This window comes from Camellia sinensis, chromosome 8, assembly GCF_055761805.1.
Source record: "Camellia sinensis isolate YWXY chromosome 8, ASM5576180v1, whole genome shotgun sequence".
Classification (NCBI taxonomy): Eukaryota; Viridiplantae; Streptophyta; class Magnoliopsida; order Ericales; family Theaceae; genus Camellia; species Camellia sinensis.
Window position 1 is genome coordinate 77156864 of NC_138968.1, and position 27376 is coordinate 77184239.

The 27376-nt window shown below is 33.6% G+C and overlaps 1 long non-coding RNA gene across 1 annotated transcript; it reads left to right on the top strand.

Moving 5' to 3' along the window:
- The first annotated feature begins 274 nt into the window (after positions 1–274).
- Positions 275–16909, top strand: LOC114323952 (uncharacterized). The gene is made up of 3 exons (XR_014337089.1): positions 275–475; positions 5932–6114; positions 16207–16909. It is a non-coding gene; the product is annotated as an uncharacterized LOC114323952 (long non-coding RNA).
- Positions 16910–27376: the final 10467 nt, after the last annotated feature.

A 27376-nucleotide genomic window follows, 5' to 3' on the forward strand; every position in this document is an offset into this window, starting at 1 on the left:
AGACGCCCCAAAAATTCTACCAAAAGTTTTACCAAATGTCTCACATGGGTGTGGGACCCACATGGGACCCACATTATGTGGGTCCCACACCCATGTGAGACATTTGGTAAAATTTTTAGTAAAATATTTGGGGTCTCTAACATTGCTCAACTTTTTTTTTAGCTATCCCATGCTCTTATATATATATATATATATATTGAACTGTCCCACGCTCTTATATGTTATACACATTTTGCGCCTCTACATAATTTTTCCCAATGTTAAATACAAAATTGCACCTATAAACAACGGTCTTCTCTGTGGGTCGTCGTCTCCGTCAACTGGATGAGAGAGGAGAGAGAACCATACCATGGAAGCTCTGCTTAGGCTTCTTCGAGTAGCCCTAGTGTTCTCAGTCGTGGCTCACTTCTCTCTCCTCGCCGAATCTTCTTCTTTCTCCTCGCAGGAGTTTCAGATCGTCAATGTCGAAAGCAGAGTAAGCTCTCTCAGTTCATCAAATTTGTCTCTCATCTATCTATATACATATATATATATATATATATATCGCATCCGAACGAGCCCCTGTAGCAAATTGAGCTACAGATCTTACACTTTAGGCTTTGGTCTTTTTGATAGTATAATGGAATCTGGCTTTGTTTCTGAAATAAAACCATCTAGGTTTGTTTGGCCGCCAAGAAAATGGAGGAAAAGAAAAGAAACTAAATTTATTTATCTCATGTTGTCAAAATTTCTCATTTTCCCCAGTTTCTAGAAAATATACGATGAAATAAATCAAAGTGTAAAAAGTTGTTTCAATGGTTACAGAGCTTGAACTCAAGTTCAGATGGTTACAGAGCTCGAATTTTGAATATTTCGATTTTTCAAAAAGAAAGCTATGGAGTTTTTTTTCAAATGGTGTGCACATTTATAATAAAAAACAATGTGCTGTGACTTCTTGTTGACCAGATGCCCCCAACTGTGAATTCAACCAAATTTCAACAAAAAATGGAATTTTTTTTCTTGTAATTCTATAGAAGAATAAGCCCCTTTCTTTTTCTTTTTTCTTGGGTATGATTTTCACAAATTCACAGATGATGATTATTATTGTTATTATTCATGCAAGTTTGAGGCTCATAACTTGCAAGTTCATTTCATGATAAATTTTTGGAAAACTTAATTTGTATGCTTCTTTATTAAAAACATACATAGATCTAAGTTACTGGAGCGGAATGGGAAAATTGCTAGTTTCTTATAGTGTCAACTTGGTTCTGAGTTTTTTGGATCCAAATAGAAAAAAAATAATACTTACAAAAAGTCTGCTAAATTTTTCTTAAATATATAATAAAGTTTACAAAAAATTTAAAAATATATAAAATGTTCATCAATTTATATAAAAAAAAAAAAATTAGTTGAATAGGTCCATAAAATCAATCAATAAATAAAAATAGAGAGGGAAAGAAAATATCTTCACTATTTATGATGGATGAAAGATGAGAGAAGATCAATAATGTTGAGTTTTAGGCCTCCAATTTCTCATTCTTTGAACTTCAATTAATCTTTGAGTGGCTGTTATGTGTGGCTAGCTTTTGTTTTGCTCTAAGGGTTATGTTTTGTTTTTCCCCAATTTTGATTGTCAGTCAAAGAGGCACGAACAACCCACCAAGGATCCTTTAGAGTGTTTTTTTTCTAAAGTTTCTTAAAGTTATGTATTGTGTGGTTGAGATTTAATATTAAAAAATTGATGTGACTTGCTATTAAATCTCAACCACACAATGCATCACTCTAAAAAATTTTAGGAAAAAAAAACTCTGAAGAATCTTGCTCCAACCATAGATAAGAGAGAGAAGAGATTGGTTGGACCTCAAATTTCTTTACACTTGGGCTTTGTTGAAGAATATCACTTTTTAATTTAAAATTAAAAAGTTAGTAAAATAATCAAATAACCAATAAATTATATAAAAATGTGAAAGATTTTTTTTTCTTCCTACTTTTTACATTTTTTTCGTAAAAAATTAAAAAGTTATCTCACACATTAATTTTTTTATGTCAAATTTTAGTCAAAAAAATTAAAAAAATACTAAAATAATTTATTTTCAAAACGAGGCCTAACTTTAAAAGATTTAAGAATATAGGCCTCAAATTTTTGGACTTTTTAAATTTAATTTGGGTTATGTATTAAACAGATTTTTGTAGTGAGTTTTTATATTTTTATATTTTAGATTGGGCCTTTTATTTGTTAAAAAGTTAAAGTTTAGATTGGGCTTTTTATTCATTCAGGCCTTTAAACTTATACTAATAGTAAATTGGGCCCCATTTTTTTTTAATACACTGGTACAAAATTGTAAATTTTTTTAGGGTCCTATTTTCAGCCTTTTTTTTTTTTTAAGGCCAGAAGCGACTGCTTTTGTCCCCCTCCAAACTGGGCCTGCAAATTCGTATCCATTTTTCTTAGTTTTTCGCCCACAAGAATATATAATATGTGTGTTTGTTTTGAAGGATTAGGGTGTGAGATTGGATTATTAGTCTCACTGGATTAATAGTTCATTATTTGTTTGAAAAATTTTACTCCGGACTACTAGTCCCACAAATATGGGACTATCCTATCTCATTGGGGAAGGTAGGATAGAAACCATGTAGTTGGTATCCCATGAGATTATTTTGTGAAATGTCCATTTTACTCTCCATACTATTACTTAGTAAACAATTAGAAAATGAGAAAATAGTCTTTTGAACATTTATAAATTACTTTTTTAATGTTGTTAATTTAAAATTATATATTAAATAAAAAATTTAAATTATAAATTATAAATTATAAATTTAATTTAATTAAAAATAATAAATTAAAAATTATGGCCTTATAAATTAAATTTTTTTAGTGTTGTTAAAAAATTAAATTTACATATTAAATAATTTTTTTTTAGTGTTGTTAATTTAAAATTATATATTAAATAAAAAATTTAAATTATAATTAAATTTATTTTAAAATAATAAATTATAAATTATGACCTTATAAATTAAATTTTTTTAGTGTTGTTGAAAATTTAATTTATATATTAAATAAAATTATTTTTTTTATTGTCATTAATTTAAAATTATATATTAAATAAAAAATATAAATTAAAAATTATGGCCTTATAAATTAAATTTTTTTAGTGTTGTTAAATTAGAAATTATAGATTACAAATTTTAAATTATATATTAAATAAAAATTATAAATTACAAGGGTAAAATAGTCTTTTGAACATTTATCCTTATCCAGTCCGTCCAACCAAACATTAGATTCACTGAAAATAGTCAAATCCAAACATATAATCCCATGACTAAACAAACATTGGATACAAATCCAATCCAACCAAATAGTCCGGGGACAATATATCTCGGAACTAATAGTCCGATGGATTACAATCTCCCTTATCCAATCCGTCCAAACCAACACACCCAATGGGTATGGATTGAATCTTATTGATGATATGGTTTTTGGTTGCTTCAGAAGTTTGAAATCACAAATCTTGGAATACAGAACACTCTAATACCATAAAAACATCAACAATTTGAAAGTTCCCCACCAAATTTCCAAGGGAATGATGGAATTCCATGTAATACTATTATATTGGGTAAATTATCAATAGATCTTAATAGTTGAAATCCATTCTCTTCAAATTTTATTAAAAATAAATCCAAATAAAATCGTCGCTAAAAATAATCTCTTATGACGATTTTTTGCATATAGCGATAAAAATTGACAATTAGTGATTCTTTTTATTACAATTTTTATAAATTGTTGTTAAAATTTATAATTAGTGACTTTTTTTTTAACGAATTTTTTAAAATGTCGCTAAAAGTTTAAAATTAGTGACATTTTTTTGTGACAATTTTTTAAACTATCGCTAAAACTTATAATTAGTGACATTTTTTAGACAAATTTTTTATATTGTCGCTGAAAATTAACAATTAGTGACAATTTTTTATAGTATTTTATTAAAAACGTCATTAATTCTCACAAAACCTATTGGACAATAAGTTCCCTTACTATTTAACTACAAAAAATGCACCGCATTAAATTTTTTTCCTTTTTAATTTTTGGAAAATAGTTTCATATTTTGGATGTTGAACCCTTTCAGACTAATATCCTATCTAAAAAATTAAAAATTAAAAAAATAAAAATAAAAATAAAAAAACCCTTTCAGGCTAATAGATATATATCACATCTAACTGTTTATGTCGATTATTTATGACAACCACTACAAGCTAATGAAATAGGGAGTATATCATCATCACATTTACGTATAGATTCTAGGAATACAGTTATTGTTTCTTATTTTCTGTTATCAACTGTAGCGGAACTAGATTTCAATGTAATTCTTGAAATTTCAATTGCTACAATGTCCAGGATCCATATGCTTTTCAGACATGTGTCTGTTTTTTTTTTTTGGAAGATTGGCTCAACATTTGTCCAATTTATTACATTAAGAATAATCAACTCCGTTTGTTTTTCCAAAAAATATTTTCTACATTTTTTGATATTTGATATGACAGAAAATAAAAGTCATTAGAAAATATTTTTCATGATCAATAGAAAACAAGTATATTTGAACAGAAAATATTTTTCACTTTTAAAAGTTGGAAAACGTTTTCCGAACTAAATTTTTACTAATGCTACCACTACCAGACTACTACCACCACCATCCATCATTGCATTGCCGTCACCACCTCCATTGCCACCAAACCACCACGACTACCACCTCCACCCTATCACTACCATCACTATCACAGTCGCCACCGCAAACACCCCAACACCTCGAACCTCCACTACCACTTTCACCACCTGCTCCTCCTCTATTACCACCACTAATGCAACTATTAGTGCATTAGTTTAAAAAAAACAAAACCAAATATAAGAAAACATTTTCTATGAAAAATATTTTTTGAAAAAAAATTTCCATAAAAAATATTTTGCACTGAAACAAACAAAGAGTAAATTTCAATTGCTAAATTTCCTACTTGATGCTTGCGGGAGTGATATATTTTCCAAGTACCAAAATCATTGGTCCTTGACGTACATATGTATACATACATATATATAGACATACAATCCTTCAATTCGGCAACATTTGTTTTGGGGTATTTTATTCATTTTTTGTTGTTCGGTTAAACAAAAAGTAAATAAAACATTTTTTTAAGGAAAATGTTTTTGCATCCTTTTTTTAAAATGACTTACTTTTAAAAATTTTCTGAGTCAATTTTTATGAAGTTAACTCTTACTCATTATCTTTTCAACACATTTAGTATTTTTAAATAAATATCTAAACCCACTCAAAAATCATAAATGACACTTATTGAATCAAAATTTATCTTTAGGTAATCAAATATTTTTATTTTTAAATGTCAATCAAACGTCAAAAAACAAAACAAATTTTTTATTTTTTTTGGTGTAAAATATTTTAAGTTGAAACAAACTGAATCGATTGCCATATATATTTTTGATCTGGCTAGGTTTTGCTAGTCTCATCGTGTGTTTTTGGCTTCTTCAAAGACTGCAAGTTCAGCATGATAAGAATTGCTATTCAGCTTTTGGTCGTTTTTGATTTTACTATTTCCCTCTATAGAATTTTTTTTCCCTTTCCATTTGGATGAAAGAATGATCTCAGTTTCATGCAGTGATCAATTTAAATAATAAAAAAAACAAACAAATGAGACAATGAAAATTTTTCCTAAGGTTAATGTTAAAAAAAAAATCAACAACACTATAAATTCAAATTTATTGACTCAAAATTTATCCCAAAAAAAAAGAATTTATAATTTAAACTTATTTTATTTATAAACTTTACATTTTATTAATTTCATCTCTATCTTATAAACATATACGGAATAAATTATAGACCGATAAGAAGGACTTTATAACATTTTTGTAAAAAAAATTCTTTATACTGATGACTTTTTCTTTGCAATCAGAATTAGAAATAAAGCCGCGGTATGCCTTTATTTGGGGGGTTAAAAGCCACTTTTGTCACTGGATATGGAATACCGTTGCAAGACTTCCTTTTTTGAGTCATCTCATGTAGCCCCCTCACTTCACTTCAGCTTTTGGATGTCCTCTTGCTGAGGCAGTGGCAGACGAGTTGACCATGAAAGTGGGTACGTATATTTTTTCTACTTTCTATTTATTCACTTAAGTTTCTCTCTGTTGGACATTTCCCTGGAATGAAACATCATATAAATACTAAAACAGAAACTGTTGCCAGAGGGATTAAAAAAGGGGAATTAGCACTTCACTCTATATTTGTAATAGATAAATAAATGATTAATTAGTTAAATTAGTGATAAATTTTAGGGTAATTTCCAAACACACTCATGAAATTTACTTAAATTATAAATTATTTCCTGTGATTTTAGAAATTACATTATACCCCCTAAGGTTTTAATTTTATAAAAGATATGTCCTTTTATTAATAAATCATCAAGCCAATTAACAGTTCTTAATAATATTAAAATTTTATTTCAATTAATAATTCAGATAATTTTATTATTGTATAGGTAAACAGTTAAAAATTTCACTTTTTCAATTAATTATGTTAAATAAAAATTCTGATAGGGAGGTATTTGTAATTTTCCAAACCACAGGAGGCAATTCGTATTTTAAGCAAATCTCAGGGGTGGATCTGTAATTTATCCTAAATTTTAATAATCAAAAGAAAAAATTGTTAAAAAATTCAAGGTAGAAAGAGTATAAGACCATTGTTTCGAAACCCAGGCCAAACCAGCCGGTCGGTCGGACCGGAAACTAGGCCTTGCTTTGGTTCGAAAAATCCTCTAAACCTGGACTAAGGGAAAAATTGGTGTAAAATTGGTAAGAAGTCCTTTTATTGGTTTTGAAGGATATTTTATTTCTAATTTTACCCTTTAATTTATCTATGGACTTTTTTTATTATCTGTTCAATTTTTTTTCAATCTGTTCAAATTTTTTGACTATCTATTTAAATTTATATCTATCTTTTTATATTTTTTCTATCTGTCAAAAATCTATCTGTTCAATATTTTTATTTGTACAAATTTTCTATCCAAATTTTATTTGTATAAATTTTTTATATTTTTACAATTTTTATCTATCCAACTCACTAAGTTAATTTTTCATATCTGTTGAATATCACAAACCTTATTGAACATATATGTGCTAAATAATTATTTGTTGAACTTATCTGTGTGAAATTCTTATCAAAGAAAGAGAAATTGAATAGATCGATCATCCATTGAACAGTCTGGGTATGAACAGATCAATTCAAAAACCATTAAAAGCACATATCTACACAACAAGCATATATAACCGCAAAACACACATATCTAAATCTAAAGCATATATAACCGCGACAATCACATTCTTGAAAATCAATGGTTGATCTATGTGGATGCTACTCCATAGAAGAGGATCACTTCTAATAGTTGAATGCAAAGATTTGCAAATCCGTTCCACAGAAGATGATCACTTCTAATAGTTGAATTCAAGGATCTGCAAATCCGTTCCATAGAAGAAAAAAAAAAAGATCCCGAACACCAAGAAAACTAAGGGCAAAAGGTAAAGCCACATGAGCAGCTCCACTATCTTCATCAGCACAACTTTCAACAACCTCCAGAGATTGCCGACCAATAGAACGTAGATTCATTTCCAAAGCAAACTGTCATCGCCGGTCACCTGCAAAGCCAAGTTCATTTGTAGTTTTGGTGGAAAGAGATAGAGGATGAAAGATAGATAGAGAGATCAGTCGGCAGAGAAAGAGAGAGAGAGAGAGAGAGAGAGAGCGACAGTGATGGCAGTGACACAGTGGTGGTCTAGATCTAGGGTTAGGGTAGGCAGATCTAGGGTTCGAGTAAGTAGCAACGAAACCCTTGGGATCACCGGCGACGAATCCCCTATTCCCTCATTCGAATATCTCTCTCTCTTTAATGGTAGCTCCGGTGAACGTACCGAAGTGAATGTAAAGATTTGAGAAGATGAGTGATCAAGGCAGAAAGAGAAGATAAGAAAATACGAAGACGAATGATCTAAAGTAGATCTAAGGAAGATCGATACTCTCTGCTTCATTTTCACCGGCGGCGAGGCTTTATTCTGGCAGAAGATTAATAACAAAACCCTAGCACCTTGTTCCGTCAATATCTCCAATGAATCATCGAGAGGTGTATTTGTGATGTTGAGAAGTAGCGGCTGAAACGGCACCGTCGAAACCCACCATTGTTGGGCAGTGTTGGATGGGTTTTTAGTAGTGGTGATGGAAGAGAAAGATAGGTTTTTAGCAGTGGTGATAGAGGAGAAAGAAGAAGAAGAAGAAGAAGAAGAAGAAGAGAGAGAGAGAGAGAGAGAGAGAGAGAGAGAAGAGACAGAGAAATGCATAAATGAGGAGAGTTGTGTACATATATATAATATGGGTAGTTTCGTCATTTTGCACAACCGTGTCCTTATGGACATAATTGTTTACCGCCTAGACTTTTCAACTAAAAGAATTCGAATTTGGATTTATAAACCGAATGCCCTAATCAAAATCATATAATTTTTCATGAGTTAGTAATTATTTTGGGAGAAAAACCACTGATTTGTAAATTCCCTATAAAAAAATAAAAAATAAAAAAAACCCTTTTGATATGGTTCTTTTTCTAGTGCAACAACACCTGTAAGTATTTTTTTTTATGGTATACTAGTTTTGTCAAAAATTTGAAATAAATTTTACCATATATGTTAGGAAATCGACTCTTCCTAATCAGAATCAATGAGATACAAAATAGATAGCCAAAAAATTAAAATGAATTGAAACAATCATATACACAAGAAACACAAAAATTTATCCCATAATATGACTACATCTACGCTGTGGTTTTCACTATGATCATAAAACAATTACAACTCTCCACAATAAAAGAAATGTGCCCCCCCCCTCTCATCTATTTATAAGTATAGAAATTAAGGTAATGAGGAAGCAACAGGAAATTATCCAAATATCCAAAAAATTTGAGCCTCCGCCCAACCCTCCATCACTTGAGGGAGGAACCCCAAACCCCCCATTGAACATATAGCCCAGTGTACAATAATTATTAGGGTTCACAAACCTTGCAATGGGTGCATATGATGGAGTGCATTACTCACATCACAAACCACCAGATTCATCTGCTGCTTTCATATTGCTTATTCTTTGTTGAAAAGATTTATTAGGGAAATAACATGTGTACCTTACAATGTTAACTGTAATTTCCTCTCATATGGATCTCTACAGACCAATTATTTATACCTTGACGTCGTTGGAAAAGAAAAATGTAGTTCTTGAAAACAAGTCTTCCTTTCTAAGTGATTTGCCAACCTCTTGTGCTGATTTTCACATTTGCACAGCATTAGTTCTTTTCAACCTTGAGTTTTAACATGGTTAAGTGTAATTTTAGATGATTTTAGGGTTTGGTGCCCGTATGTTGAGAATTAGTTCAGTAATTTTGTAAGACAAATGAATCATACATACAAGACACAACAAAGACTCACATGTCATTTGTACAACATTTTGCTAACTTGAATAGTTGACAAATGTTCATAGAGACAATAGTGAACAAACAAGACATCCAATATGCAGTAAACACATGTTTAGATAAAACATGTTTAAACAAGCATATTTTATGTTAAAACTTTTGCATCAGTAAGTAGCATGTTATTTATTGTTATTTCTAATATGTGCTGATGCTTTTATTTTCATTTTATGAGTAAGCAAACTTTTTAGTCACCGACAAGTAGCATACCTCATCAAAACAAAAGATATACATTCATGTAGCCTGTTACAATATCTAAGAGAGAGAGAGAGAGAGAGAGAGAGAGAGAGAGAATATTATATGATGTGTATATTCAATATTATGTTGAATAATAATGTAACAATGTATACCATACTCCTTTATCTAGGAAAAGAGCAACTTAAGTATGGTAATGAATATAGTATGGTATATATGATAGACAGAATATATAGTTACTATATTTAACACCCCATCTCAAATTTAAATAAAGATACCAACTTGAGTTTGGAGAGAAAAATTAGAACATGAAATAAAACTAGAAATAAAATAAAACATTGATAAATCTAAGGCAAATAGATTACAAAGTCCAGATGAGAGCATAGGGGCACTTGAGATAGATTAGAGCCCGGAGCTAATGCAAGCATATAGTTTATGGTCGTGTCGAACCATTGTAGGAACATGGCTGAAGCTCATAGAGCTAATGCCAAGAGACAGTTTATGGTCATGTTAGACTGTTGTAGAAGAAGAACGTGTGTTGAACCAACAAACGTGGCACACATGTAACATATGACGTGGTGTTGAACGATGATGGCAACAGATGAAGAAGTGTGTCAGGGAGAGGCTTGGAAAGGAACCTTGTGCACTAGGAGGTGGCTTGGAAAGAAACAAAATGCGCCAAGGGGGTGGCTTAGGTAGTGTGCCAAGGGGGCGACCAACAGCTTAACCTATAGCTCTGATATTGTGTTACAATATCTAAGAGAGAGAAAAAGATAATATTATATGATATGTATATTCAATATTATGTTGAATAATAATTTAACAGTGTATATAACACTCCTTTATATAGTAGGAGAGAAACATAAATATGGTAATCCTAAGTATGATAACGAAAGTAATATGGTATGTATGATAGACAAAATATGTAGTTATTATATTTAACATAACGCTCAAGATTATCTATAAAATCCAAAAGATGCTCTCTACCATTTAGTTACTAACCCTTGGAGACCCACATATACAAAAGAGTCAACAAACAAGATTTCAACTTAGAAAGGGGTATCAAAAGGCCTTCTATTCATTTCCCCCCATAAAATCCGCATCAAACAACGTAGAGCCACTTTCCATGCTTTCCTTGTATAAATCTATTAGGTTTCATCAAAGCATGATAAAAAGAGTTGACTTCAAATTTCCTTGATTCAAATATATTCCACATCATCATGTCATTTCTCTATTTTGAGTCCTCATAGATTATACATTAAGGTGAAGTTGATAAAATAAAAATCAAAAATTAAAAGAAAAGGTAAATCACATTGACACCCCTCTATTAATTTGAAATCATACACACACCCCTTATATTCTCTGAAATATCATGGAGCTCCCTTACTTTAAATTTTGTTATAAAACACAAACCCTTTTGTGAGTTAACCGTTTGGCAAAATTCTTCAAGTGACAATTTTATTTTATTTTTTTTGTGGCAATTTCTCCAATCGTACACCCCTATATTTTCTCTCCCCCTCCCTTACACAGAGGGTATCAAATGTATGCCTTTCACAATCTGAAGCTATAATTAAACCAATGAAAAAAAATCTTCACACTTTTCTCTCTCTACCACAACCCTTGATGATAGCTACAACAACCGCTTAATACTTATTTGATCAAACAAAGAGGTTGAAATACAAAACCCTAGCCCAAAACCACCATTACAACCTCTAGAATGCTGGAAAATCCATCTTTTCAACTACCACTACCTCTATTGGATTGCACCAATCAACACTACCTCTCAACTCAAACCAACCCTTACACCCTTCAATACTTTTTTACCTATTATTTCATCCATTGTTCATCACCATTCACCTCATTCCACATTTGATCAATGAACAATCGCAACCACCACCTAACATAAAATCCACCACCATAGAATCCCTCTGTACGTAGATCCAAATGGATGATGATTTTAACCAAAAAAATTGATTTAAGAGAAAACCTATAGAGCAATGAGAGATTAGAGAGGGAATATCGCATTTACAGTGATGGTGTGCGATGAAAGAACTATGGCAGAGGCGTTGGTGGGAGTGGAATGTTCAAACCACTTATGTTGTTTCAAAAATAGATTTAGAGAAATGATTTATAATGCGAAAAACAAACTTTTATTTCACTTAGATAAACTGAAACACATACATGGAGATAAGAATACTTTCTCTCAAACTCTCACACTCTCTCACTTTCTTATTTTTCTTCTCAACTCCCACACTTAGAACTAGCATAATCTTACATATTTATAGCTAAACATTGATAATATGAATGTATTAAATAAACTACAATAAAACCATTCAAGCTTGAACTCTTCAACCATCAAACCTATAGTAACATGTAGAAATCCTTGAACCCTAGTTTTCTGTATTTTTGCTCCTACCTCCTAGCTAGGATGGTAGAGAAGAAAGCTTATTTCATAACATCACCCCTTAAGCTTGATCGTCTGCAATGCTTCTTCCATTGTCTTTTTCTACAACATCATTGTAAAACATGAGCAACATCACCTCTTCACTCATTGTAAAGTTTACATACTCGTCAACTTTGTTGTATGTTACTTCCTCCATGCACTAATGACTATAGTGCCCATACTGATTGCAGTTATAACATTGGACCTCTTTTATGCATTCACTATTGTAATGACCATACTCGTTGCAATTGTAGCACTGCACGTAGCTTCTGTCACAACCTTTTCATTTGTTGTTAACCCACTATTGACCTCTTTCTTGTGAAACAACCATCTGTTGTCATCTCTTGTCAACCATCAATTAACTTTTGTCTCTTGGAACAACTACATGTTGTTCTGTGTTGTTAACCACCTATTGACCTCTTCTATTTTGCAGAACAACTGCTTGTTATCTGTCTCGTGGAACAACTACTTGTTGTTCTCTGTTGTCAATCAACTGTTGACTTTTGCCCCCCCCCATGTTGGAGCCTCTTCCAACTTGTCTACGGCCTTTTCCTCCACTTCTCTATGGTGTTCCCTATTGTTGTTATCTGTTTCCTCTAAACGTCAACTTTGACTAAAGAGCTTGCTCTAGGGAACTTGCGAAAGTTCTCTTGTTTATTCTTTGCTTGTGGATCTGCAACGTAGCCATCAACTTATCCACAATCATGGTGTTCAAGTCCTTTGATTCCTCTACTGTAACAACTACGTGTTCAAACTTTAAACATAGGGATTCAAGATCTCCTCTATTACTCAAACATCATCCATCGTGTCTCTATATCATCTGATCTAGTTCACAATGGTCAAAGTCTTTATAAAGTACTTGAAAATTGACTCATGGTCCTTCATCTAAAACAATTCGAACTCACCTCTTAATACTTGCAGTCAAATCTTCATGTTCTTCTCAATTCCTCGGTGTGAACTCAGAAGAATACTTCATGCTTCTTTAGAGGTTGTCATCTTTTCAAAGCTTGACTCATCAATGCTTTGATAGAGCAAATACAAGGATGTCTTATCTCTTCTTCTTGTATCTCTCAAAGTAGCCTTTTGGGCTCTATTCACTTCCTCTTCATCTTCTAGGCTTGCCAACTCTTCATATGCGTGTTCAACCAAGTCCTACACATCTTGTGAGGCTAATAACACTTGTATTTGGATACTTTAGTTCTCATAGTTCTTTTTGCTCAATTTTGAAAACTGGGGATGAAAAATGGTGTTCATGTTGACCATTGATTGACTTATGTTCTTCAAATAAGCAACACAAAATTTTCAAGTCTGAATTTAAAAAAAAAAAAAAAGACTCCAGAAATAAACTCAGAAGGATCAATTTAGCTAGGAACATATTTTGTAAAATTTTAGAATTTTTCAAGGTGTTAAATGAAAATATTCAAAAATATCAAAGATATAAATTGAATTTTAAAAAAATTTGAGGCCAAAATGGAATTTCAAAAATTACTGGGCAGAACCAGACACAACCAGGTGGTTCAAGTATTGTGATTTGGAAATGGTAATAGGTTAGAGATGGTTGTTGAATGCATGACATTTTCTCCTCGTTTGTGCTTGGATTGATCTCATTGTATTTGGTTGTGTTGTTTGCAAAAGTCATAACGATTTGAGCAGGGTCAGTTCTGGGTTAAGGCCGGTAAAACATGTGTCTTGGTTCTCAAAAATTAGGGCGACAAAATATTCCTAAATTCATTAGTCTTGTACTATATTAAAAATTCAAAATGACCCAATTTTGTTTTATTAATTTAGGCCAGTTTAAGGGCCCCAAAAAATTTTGTTAGGCCCAATCAAAAAATATTTATAAGGGTTAGATGTTAGCCCGATTGAAAAAATAAAATATAAAATAATTGTATATGTATTAATCGTTAATCCAAATCTATTTAGCCTTTTTTTTAAAAAAAAAACTCTCTTTATGACTCAATTATGTGTTTTTTTAGTAATTTTTTTTAATATTTTACGTAATTTTTTTTATTTATTTTGTAAATATACCTAATTTAGATACATTTAAAATGTATAATGTTTGTGAATATATTTTTTAAAAATTTACCAAATATAAAATAATATAAAAAATACGAATTATAAATTCAAAAAATTATTTTTGAAAACTCTGAACTAAATAGAGTAATTTTTTTATTTTATTTTATGAATATTTAAAAAACTCCCGAAAAATTATTTCAACTTAACCTCTCGAAACTTAGGGTTGGCCCTAGATTAAAGGGTGATCACATGACTGTCTTTTTTTTGGTTGTGCTGAAAATTATCAAATCAGATAAAAGACATTATAGTACTTTTTCCATTTCATCAACGATGTTAGCTAATCAGGGTGCAAGTACGGGTGGACAAGCGTAGGGTCGTTTAAACTGTGCTAACACTACATAGTAATGAATTTTGTATCTACCCAATTTTAGCCCAGCCAAAGGGTCTCTATGTTTGTCCTAAGCCCAGTCCAAAAAATAATTCTAAATCTCAAACCTACCTATTGGGCTATATGTTAAAAAAAAAAAAAAAAAAAAAAAATTAAAACACTTCATAATTAAAAAATGAGAAAATGGAAAATTTTCTTAATGCTATTGTTAAAAACATTCTCTATACCAATGACTTTTTCTTTGCAATCAGAATGGGAAATAGAGCCACAATATCCTTTATTTGAACACTACAAGAAAAAGCATTTTTGGCGACTAAATTTTTAGTCGCCAAAAGTCCGTTTTTAGTCGTTGAAAGTCGAGTTTTTACTTTCAGCGACTAATTTTTTTCGTCGCCCCTTTTGTCGCGTATATATGGTCGCCGGAGGTATTGGCGACTAAAATTTTTTTAGTCGGCAAAAAATAGCTCTTTAGCGACCAACTTTTTGGTCGCCAATAGTGATTTACACTTTTTAAAATCACACATTTGGCGACTAATCTTTTAGTCGCCAATAGTCCATGAATTGCCGACTAAACGGTTTAGTCGCCCAAAATAAACACTTTTGGCGACTAAAATTTTCGTCGCCAAAGGTCCTTCCGTGAAAAAAAAAAAAACCAATTTCTTTGCTTTTTCTGAGATTCGAACCGCCAACACCTTTAGCAACACGCTCACACCTTTAGCAACACGCTCCCTCCACTATGCCACTTCAACATCACATGAATATATATGCAATATATATTATTTATATAGTATATTGACCGGTATTAACACAAAACTGTATATGTAAATATAATTATTTTTATTCAATATAATTTATGTAAAAAATAAATTATTTATTAAAAAAAAATTTAGGCCACTTTTGGCGACTAAATCCATTATTTAGTCGCCAATTCTATTATTTTGGGCTACTAATTAATTTTTTGTCGCTAAAAAAATAAGTTCAAATTAAAAATAAGCAGTTTTGGCAACTAAATCTGTTTTTAGTCGCCAAAAACGTCCCCTTTTGGCTACTAAACTGAATTTTAGTTGCCAATTGACTGTTTTTAGCTACTAATTTTTTTTTTGTAGCCAAAAGCTTCATTTTCAGCGACCAATCTGTTTTTAGTCGGCAAAACACCTATAATCGGCGACGAAAATGTTTTTTAGTCGCCAAAACCATCACTTTTGGCTACTAAACAACCTTTAGTCGCTAAAACCCCTACATTCGGCGACTAAACTCTTTTAGTCGGCAAAAGTGTTCAATTTTGGCGACTAATTCCATTTTAGTCGCCAATTCTACTACTTTCAGCGACGAAAAATGAAGTTTTAGTCGCCAAAAACGCTTTTTCTTGTAGTGGAAGGTTGGAAGGCCACTTTTGTCATTGGATAAGGACTACCATTGCAAGACTTCCTTTTTGAGTGATTTGATGGTAGGCGTTACCTCAACTTTAGCTTTTGGATGTCCTATTGTTGAGACAGTAGTAGATGAGTTGACCATCAAAGTGAGTACAGTTCTTTAAATTTATATTTTTTTTACATTCTTTTATTCCACTTATGTCTCTTTAAGCTGGAATGGAAAAGAAAAATACTAAAGCAGGAACTGTTGTTTTTAGGTGGTTCTGCCAGAGAGATCAAAACACCCTTCTGCTATGGTTCCTTTTCCACTACAATATCTAGAGGCAGTTGTTATGGCATATCACTTTTGTCATCTTCAGAGACATTTGAAATAAATTTTATTATGTGTGGATGTGTACTGTGTTCCTTCCCTTGATGTTGTTTTACTCATATTCCAAAACACCTGATTCATCTGATTGTGGCAACGAAATTTCATGAGTACAGACCAGTTGTTCATATCTTGATGTCATTGGAAACATTATAGCAGCGTTGGTTCCTGGACACAAAGTCTCCTTTCCAGGTGATTTACTAACTTATTGTGCTGATTTTCAGATTTTCCTTGGCATTAGTTCTTTTCAGCCTTGAGTTATAACAAGATTAAGGATAATTTTGGATGATTTTGAGGTTCGATGCACGTATGTTGAGAATTGGTTCAAGAATTTTTTTTAAGACTAATGAATCATACACACGAGACACAACAAGGACAGACATTATCGTTTGTACAACATTTAGGTAACTTGAATATCTAACAAATGTTCATAAAGACATTAGTGAACAAACAAGACATCCAACATAGCATGTTTATACAAAACATGTATAAACAAGCATATGTTATGTTTAAAATTTTATATCTTTATGTAGGCATGTTATTTCTGTTATTTCTAACAGCTACTGATTTATTATTTTTTAAATAACAAGTAAAAAAAAACTACAAGATGTAAATTAAATAAAAATTTAAAAAAAAAAAAAAACAAGAAAACTTAAAATATGAAGTCATCAAAGGGAATGTTCAGGGCCAGCCCTAGGGCATAGGCCACAAGGCCATGGCCTAGGGCCCCTCAAACTAGACTAAACAAAGGGGCCCCTCTTATTATAATTTAGTATAATATATTAGGTATGTTTTAAGTCTAAAAAAATTAAAAAAGGCCCATACTAACTTAAAATAAATTGAACCATTAAAAAATTAAAAATCCATTCAAAAAAATTAGCATTGTTATCCATTGAAAATAGATCCAAAAAAGGGGTCTCTCTTATTATAGTTTAGTCTAATATATTAAGTATATTTTAAGTCCAAAAAAAATTAAGGAAGGCCCAAATTAACTTAAAATAAATTGATCTATTAAAAAATTAAAAGGCCCATTTAAAATAATTAGCACTATTATTCATTGAAAATGATTTTGTAAAAAAATTAGATTATGCAAGTATGATTGATTTATTTTCTTCTAAAAACACAAGAAGAGTGAGGATCAAACAATACTTATTAGTTATTATAATGTAATGCTAAGTATTTTTTGTGATTTTGACACAAATCTTTTGTCCTTTACTTTCAATTTTTTTTTTCATTCAATGAAAAAAAAATATGAAGAGCCCCAGAAATTTATTAGTTGATTATCGGTTTTGGGCCCCGAAAATCTCAGGGTCGGGCCTGGGAATGTTACATGTATCCTTCCACAACCACAAGCATACCTAGACAAAACAAAAGCTGGACATTCCTTTGGCCATCAAAGTTCTCTAAAAAAATCCAAAAGATAATCATCGAGTTACTAACACCCTTGGAGAACCAAACACACAAAAGAATCAACAAACAATTTAGAAAGAGGTTTCTCCATCCCATCAAAAGATCGTCAATTCCTTTATCTCCATAAAATCCACATCAAACACAACAGAGCTACCATCCATGGTTTTCTTATACTCTTGCCGACTCACACCATTCCAACAATGCATGAATTAATCACCTTCCCTGGGAACACTCAATGAACCAAAATCTGATTAAACAAAAGTTTGCATTTTCTGAGCCATAGGACACCAATTCTGCATCTTCCTTAATTAACAGTAATGTGCTTATACAGAATCAGGGTAATTCAAAGTAAGGATTTTATCACGGGTTGTTATCTGAACAAAGAAAGCAACCTTGCATGGTGGTTTAGACCTCCAAATTCTTTTCCAAGGAATAGATATACAGCCACCAAGCAAAGCATTGATAAAAGGACTCAATTTTCAATTTTTCTTGATCTAGATCTATTCCACCTTATGTCATCCCCCTTTTCTTTCCTGGTAGATTATACAATAAAATAGAGCCTTAAGTAATAATAATAATAATAATAATAATAATAATAATAATAATAATAATAATAATAATAATAATATAAATAAATAAATAAATAAATAAAAGACAACCTATACAATAAAGTGAAAAGAACCTCAAACCCCTCAAACTTCCAATCATACCTGTTGTGCCCACCAAAAAGACACATCCAAAAATACCCTGCTCCACTATAACCACAAATAATGTACCACTGCTGCATTCATATTCTTAGCAATCCCAAAAAGGGACCAAAATCTCCCCTCCTTCCACAACCAAGCTATCATAAGATTTTGGCCTTAATTCAAGTTTTTTTGGGTCCACCTCCTATTCAACTAAGCTAGCCTCAGTCACCGCTAGCTTATAATAAAGCAATCCTAACACTCTAAAACAGGTATTCTAAAAACTTAGAAAATTAAAACTGACTCAGAATAAAGAAACTAAAATGACTAGAAAACAATAAATTTTATACTATTTTAGGCTAGATAACAATAATCCTTATCAAAATCTAAATTTAAAATAACAAAAAATAAAATAAAATATAAAATTTTCCAAAATGGTGTCGTACGCCAGTTGGTGAGCTTTTTGGATTCATCTATTCTGACCTCTATGGTTGAATGGAAAACAGAGTAGTTCCAAGCTCAATGGCTCAATTGGTGTGATTGCACAATCAGTTGGCAAACCTGCACTGTTCGCCTAGAATTGGAAAGGGAATGATCCTTGCACCCAATGGTTGGGGCTCACTTGTGCCACTCCGGAATAGGAAGAGACTGAAGCAAACCTACTGGTTTCTGATGCTCTGCTTTTACCTGTTGGCATTGTAAGCATTTAGAGTTGAAGTCGGCAATCTCTCTTTTCCTGTTGGGCCACCAATACACTAACTTCAAATCTTGGTACATTTTGGTGTTCCCTGGGTGCATTGCAAACACTAACTTGTGGGTTTCCTCTAAAATTTTCTTTTTCAAATCCGCATCATTTGGAACACACAATCTCCCTTGAAATTTTAATACGGAATTTTCAATTATGAACCCCGATTTAGCCTTGGGGTCAAGTTCATCACAAATCTTCTTTAAAAACTCATCATTCATTTACTTTCGTTTAATCTCCTCAATAATGGCAGGTTAGGCAGACATCGCGGCTATCAAGCTATCTTGTTCATAAGGAACCACTTCAATTTCAAGTTTTTCAAACTCCAGTAGCAGTTCTCTCTGATCTGTGAGTAAATAGGCAAGATTCTCCACATTCTTTTTACTAAGTGCATCTTCTACAGTATTGGCTTTGCCCGGATGATAGTGAATTTTCAAGTCATAGTCTTTGATTAGTTCAAGCCATCATCTTTGACGTATGTTCAACTCTTTCTGTGTGAAGAAGTATTTGAAGCTCTTATGATCTATGTACACTTCACATTTGGTCCCATACAAATAATGACGCCATGTTTTTAATGGAAACACAATTGTAGCAAGTTCTAGGTCGTGTGTAGGGTAGTTCTTTTTGTGTAGTCTCAATTGTCGAGAGGCATATGCAATCACCCTGCCATTCTGCATTAAAACACAACCCAAGCCCTTATAAGATGCATCACTAAAGATCACAAAACCTTCAATACCTGAGGGAATAGTAAGGATTAAGGCTGTAGTCATTCTTGTCTTCAACTCTTGAAAGGCTGTTTCTCTCTGATCTGTCCACTCAAATAGTTTTCCTTTTCGAGTCAACTGAGTCAATGGCACAGCAATTTTTGAAAAGTCTCTAACAAATCTTCGATAATACCCTTCCTATCCCATAAAACTATGAACGTCTGATACATTAGTCGGGGTAGGCCAATTAATAATTGCTTCAATTTTATGAGGATCCACAGATATACCATCCTTATTAATGATGTGCCCCAAAAATGCTATTTCATCAAGCCAAAATTCACACTTTTTGAATTTCCCATATAACTGTTTTTCTCTAAGTGTTTGAAGAGTTAGATTCAAATGTCGTTCATGCTCATCTTTATCTTTCGAATAAATCAAGATGTCATCAATGAATACAACAACAAAGTCGTCCAGGAAAGGTTTGAAAATCCTGTTCATTAAATCCATAAATGTTGCGGGCGCATTTGTAACTCCAAAAGGCATGACTAAAAACTCATAATGTCTATACCTGGTCTGGAAGGCAGTCTTTTCAATGTCCTCAGCCTTAACTTTCAATTGATGATATCCCGATCTTAAGTCAATTTTTGAAAATATCTGTGCCCCCTGCAACTGATCAAACAGGTCATTAATACGCGGCAAAGGATATTTATTTTTCACCATTACCATGTTGAGCTCTTAGTAATCAATGCACAATCGAAGAGTGTCGTCTTTCTTTTTCACAAAAAGTACTGGTGCACCCCATGGTGATGTACTCGGTCTGATAAAACCTTTATCAAGCAATTCCTGCAACTGAGTTTTCAATTCTTTCATTTCAATGCTAGACATACGGTAGGGAGTTTTAGAAATTAATTGAGTTCCCGGTATTACATCAATTGTAAATTCAATCTCTCTATCAATAAGTTGGCCGGGTAATTCATCTGGAAATGCATCAAGAAAATCTCTCACCACTGGTATATTGTCTAGAGTAATGTCTATAGTTGGTTCAGTTATCACACTACACAAATACCCTTAACAACCCCTATTTATTAGTTTTCGGGCTTTCATGGCAGATATGAGGTACTGTGGAGGAACTACCCCTTTCCCTTCAAAATAAAATTCATCTTGTCCTTGAGGTCGGAATATTACTCATTTCAAAGCACAATCAATAGTTGCATAGTATTTAGCTAACCAATCCATACCCAATATAGCATCAAAATGTCTCATGTCTAAAGGTATTAAATCAGCGTACAAAATAGCATTCCCGAGAAATAATTCACATGCAACAAATACTGTTGAACATAGCATGGATCCCCCCCGTAGGTGATGCAACACATAATACATAGCTCAATGCTTCCATAGGTCTATTCAAAGTTTCAGCAAAAACCACAGAAACAAACGAATGTGTAGATCCTGGATCAATTAAAGCATAAGCAGGTTTACCACAAATGGAGATTGTACCTGACACTACTGCCTCGGTATTTTGAGTGTCTCCCGGGATCAATGCAAAGACTATTCCTTGCCTCCGTTCATTTCTTGTGGTAGACGGTGTTGTAGTTGGTTTTGTTATGGGAATTGATTCAATCGAGCTTGTGGCACCTTGGTTACCATCCTGACGTGACTATGTGCAATCTTTTGCCATGTGTCCTACTTTTCCACACCGGTAACAAGTCCCTATAGTGCGATAGCAAACACCCCGATGCTTCTTTCCACAAATGGTGCAAGTAGGTGTTGAGTTGCCACTTTGGGTTGACCCCGAATTACTGGAATCCCCAGGCTTCAACTTCTTATTTGTTGATGGTGTCCCTTTATTGAAATTATGTCTCTTGCCCTTACAGTTGGCTACATTTCTCTCTGCTATTAGTGTCCTATCAAGTATATTCATTTGTGTCGGTAATTTGAGCACATTGATTTTATCCAGAATTGGGTCACGCAAACCTTCCTCAAACTGTCTAGCCTTCTTGTAGTCCGTATATACCATGTGGGGTGCGAAGCGAGCTAATTCTTTAAACTGAGCCTCATATTCAGCAATTGATTTATTTCCTTGCTTGAGTTCCATGAATTCAGCTGCCTTTCTGTCCCATACACATTGTGGAAAGTATTTCTCATAAAAGATTTCTAGGAAACGGGCCCAAGTAACGTCTCAATTCTCATCTCGAACCAACATCCACTAATGTCTTGCATCATCTTCTAATGTGAATGCAGCTAGTTGTATCTTCTGAGTTTTAGTATATGGGAACACTTCAAACAATTTTTCAATTCCTAAGACCCAAGCTTCGGCTTTCAACGGTTCAATTCCGCTATGAAACAATGGTGGCTTCATCTTTTTAAATTCTCTGGTCAAAGCAATAATACAACTCCCCGGCTGGCACCGTGGAGCTGGAGGTGGCACAGGTATTGGAGGTGGGGGTGGTGTTTGTTGTTGTTGTTGTTGCCACTGTTGTTGTTGCCTTATGGCTTCAGTCATATCTTGCATCATTCGTTCCATTCTATCCAATCTTGAGGAGGTTGCCTCCTCGAGCTCATCACCCCTTGTCCTTACCATATTCTATATAAAACTTGTATTATAATAAACACAACAAATAAAATATGTCCACATGTACAAATTCAAAACATGTAATCATACAATTTATCTCACTCTAATATTTAATTGCACATAAATGCAATCCTGAAGTCTCTTCCAGACTCTCTATAGCTCAATGGACAAGTGAGTGAGATATAACTCGTGCTCTAATACCACTCTGTCAGGATCCAAACCCGCCCCTATAGGTTTAGCGTCATGACCGGCCAGTAATCATAGATTACCTACGGCCTCCATACAAAAGAATCTCTTAATATAAAGTACGGGGCTTAGCGGAAGTTTAAAATGACATAGAAATTATCCATTGAGCTATGCGTATATGTAAAGAACTAGTATAATAAGTAAAGTTTTGTCCCAAAAGTACATTCATCGCAGTCATACAAAAATTCATGTCTTACAAAATACAACCCCAACTATATATAAATACAAAATTACTGAAACACACAAAAAGGGGGTTCGACTAGCATGGCTCCACCTGAGTATGTTTAGTTCACTTGGAAGCTCCACAAAAGGCTGACTTGGGTAGACTCGAGGCTTTCCTAACTCTGTTGTTTGGCTTGCCCAGCTACATATATATGTAAATAAATAGTGAGTTAAAGCACAATGAGTAATAACAGAATAAAGAGATTATATAAATGAAGTTCAATAGCATTGCATCATCAATTTTAACATCGAAAACCATTTCAAACAAGCATGTAGTACATTCGATAGAGTAACAATGTTGTTATAATAATAGGACCTCAAGGGTCAATCAATATATCATAACCAATGCGACCATTAAGGTCTAATAGCAAAGATTTCTATATTTCAATCATCTAATGGGCCACGGTACTGTTTCTCCCGGGCGAGGGTTAATGGGCCATAGTATTAATCTTCTCCAGGCAAGGGTCAATGGGCCATGGTATTAATCTCCCCCGGGCAAGGGTCAATGGATGCTGTAGACACCCCATTTTTTACCGTCCTCAAGACTTGGACGTTATCATTTGAACACTCGATGATCACCCAAGTTTGTGTCCGTCTTGAGTTCTTGGAGGTTTCGGCTACGCGCTTTGCCTCAAGACCTCTCGACTTGTTTGTTTTGTATTTGGTTTTGCACCAAAAACTTGTTGTTTTGCTTCTGAGGGTGGGAAATAGCTTGTTGGCCATCCCCACACCTCACCAGCCATGGCCTGAGGCCACCGGCCCTGTTTTCTTGCTACCGGCCAAAAGTGTTGGCCGGTCGGCAATGTTTTTGGTCGGCCGGCCATTGTTTTGATCAATCGGCCACTTTTCGTGGCCGAGACCTTTTCTTGAGGGAGCTTGACCCTTTTGAACCTTTGTTTTAACTTCTTGAGGAAGCTTGAACCTTTTGAACCCTTGTTTTAGCTTCTTAAGGAAGCTTGAACCTTTTTTAGCTTCTCCAAGAAGTTTGACCCTTTTGCTCCAAGCTTCCAAGAGAAGCTTGAACCTTTCTTAGCTTCTTGAGGAAGTTTGACCCCTTTGCTCGAGCTTCCTCAAGAAGCTTTACCCTTTTTGCTTTAGCTTCTAAGAGAAGCTTGGCCCCTTTGCTCCAAGCTTCTAAGAGAAGCTTGGACCTTTGTTCCTCTATAAAAGAGGGCCTCTCCTTCCATTTCAAGGGTTGAAAAATCTGATATATAAAATATATATATCACTCTCTCTATATATCTCCCTCTCTCTCTACATTTGTGTGGGTTAGAGTGTTCCAAAGTGAGTTTTTGTTCTTGTTCTTGCACTAGAACACCTAGGAGTACACTACGTTTTGGTTACTAAGGTGCTAAGGAGTTGTTTGAGGGGTTTTTGAGCTGGTTTGATCCAAAGAGGCTGCTGGTTTGGTGTTCTTGGAAGTGGTCTTCGAGGGTAACTCCTTTTTCCTCTTTTATTTCCCATTTTTGTACACACTTTTAGCCTATCTTGCATGCTGATTTAAGCTTAGCTGACCTTCCCCAATCGTACCCAAGTTCCCGAGCCAAGGCAACTTTGGTGATGACGGACATGTGGCCTTAGGCACGAGTCAGGGTTTTCTAAATTTCCCAAAATAAAATATTTAGGTGGCGACTCTGTATCTGGCAAAACAGTCCATGTTTGGCACTTCTTTCTAAAAAATCTGTTTTCCAAAACGATTTTGGCAGATTTGGACTCTTTGATGATTCATCGGTCTTGCATTGCACTCTGCGAGATTAGATACAGGACCGTGACAATTTGAGTCCGAACTGTAGTGAGCCCCAATGAACAAAACGGGGGATTTCCTCCCAGGGCGTTCGGGAACGTCTACAGATGCCATGGTATTAATCTCCCCCAGGCAAGGGTCAATGGATGCCACGAATACATTTCGAAAATGAACTTCATTCATCATTATAAAATAAATTTTCGATAAACCATTCAATCAGTCACATATTGATTCCAAAGAAATAACAATTTCAAAAATAATATTACTTGAGCATATCTTTATAAAGTTACTACTCACAGTGGTTTGTGGTGTCACTAAGCCTTGGACGCCTACCTAGACAAAACACATAACAAATGCACAATTGAAACACCACTTCAATTTAATTCAATTCTTCTCATGTGTTTCTAACTCATTATATGATTATGTGAGTCTAAATGGTGCCTAAGAATACTTGGAGTGGCACGAGGATGCAAATATACACTTAAAAGAGTTGGTAAAATTTTGCTGAGAACAGGGTCTCCGCTCGAGCGGGGGTTCAAAAACAAAAGTGATCATTCGAGCGCAGCTTCTGTCACTCGAGCGGTCTACAAAAGTACTGGTTGCATGAAATTTCAAGTCGACGGTTGCTTGAGCGGAAGACAGAGAAAAACGGTCCTCGCTCGAGTGCCACTTTGGTTGCTCGAGCGGCCTGTAAAATTTTATAAAACTTCTAGGAGCTCGATTTTCATGCTCGAGTGAGGTTTTTCTCGCTCGAGCAGACAACACGAATTCTGGAATTTCCAGAACTGTGTTTGAGCTTCAAGGTTGATATCCAAAGCTTTAAAACTTGTTTTTTTGGTACAAAAGCTTGGAAAATCATCATATAACATGAAAATACTTCCATTTTGAAACCATTTGTTCGAAATCATGCTTCAATTGTCCAAGTTCAAGTTTAAATTTTCAAGTTGAAACCATGCATGTTATAGATTAAGCCTCCGTCATGTTAAAACACCACTAAATGATATGAAATGCAAGAATTCATGGATGATCTTCAAGATCATGCCTCCTAAGCTTCATGCATGCATGAATTTCAAGAAATCTTAGCTCAAAAATGAAAGATTAAGCATGCATGTGCACAATTCAACTCAAATTCATCATATCCATGGTAATCCATGCTCAATCTACCCAAATTCAAACAAATGATCCCCTAACTCCATGAACTTAGTTTCTATATGACTTGATTCCAAGAATTTGGCTTGAGTTTCATACCTAATGTGTGAATTCAAGTGTTAGACTAGCTCAAGTCACCAAAACTCTAGCAATTCAGTTCAATCTCCTCTTTCTCTCTCTAAATGTTCAACTCTCCTCCCTTCTCTCTCAATTCTTAGCCAAGTATGTGTATATGTGAGCTCATAAGCTTATTTAGAGCTATTTATATGGTCTAATCACATATGATTAAGGTAGCCTAATCACATATGATTAAGGTTAACTAGTTAGGCTTAATTCTAGTTAATTCAATCTGTTTATTCTAATTATTTTGATCCAAATCAATTTTCAATTAAAGTTACCATAAAACTCTAAATATTCTAATTAGCCTATTGGGCTAGTCAATTTCAGTTTCTGAAGTCATCTAAGCTCTCAATTTATGTATCTAAGTTGTCAATTTGAACAGATATTCCATGTAATGACAGATAATCACAAAATGAAGCATGTAATTGCATAAATAAACACACAATCATGCAATTAGACTTACTAAAATATCATTATACACTAGTTCGGAGGTCAGGGTCATCACAATCTCTCCCCCTTAGAAAGTTTGGTCCTCCAAACTTAGGTTACCTTATGATGGAAATAAATACGAATACCACTGCCTCATCTCTTCTTCTTTCTTCAAAGTAGCCTCCTTCTCATAATGTTCTTTCCATTCAACTTTCACCATAGGGATTATTTTATTCCTCAATTGCTTTACTTGCCGATCAATGATTTGCATGGGCCATTCTTCATACATCATATTCTTGTCTAGAGCAATTTGATGGTGATCAATCACATGGTTTGGCATACACTAAAAAATACAAAAAAGTGAAAAAGTTACTAAAAAACAAAAAAAAAAGTCATCACTATTCACCAAAAATATATATATATATAAAAATCCCCTTTACACAGGCCAAGTACAAGCCAAGTACAAGCCACTATACACAGGCCAGGTAAGTGATGGTCACACGGGTGGAAATTTTTTTTTGCACAGGATGGTGCTGTTCGGCCCATGGGGCCCATCACGGGTCCCATTTTGATAATCTGAACCGTTCAATGTGTAGAACTCATCGAGTAATATATGCCTGTAAAAAATCATGTTGATCGAATATCGCTAACTAAATGATCAAATCAGTTTTGTATAAAAAATGGATGGTGTTATAGTTAACGATTGACAAAAAACTAATCCTATCATGACCCAAAATCGCCCCTAAAAGTTTGGTCCATGACCAGCCTGTACTTAGGCCTCAAAACAGAATTCCAGAATAATATTTAACCAAATACAGGGCCTTAAGTGGAAGCAAATATCAACATAGATAAAACGCCCATTGAGCTTGTGCATACATGAAAATTAGAGTAATGTAAGTCTTTAATTACGTTTCCATATTCACAATAATCACAGAATTATATAGATCTCACACACACTTATATAAGACTCTACAAATTACATAACTCCTAGTAATCAAAATTAAGGCCTCAACACGGAGGCATACCCCAGGCG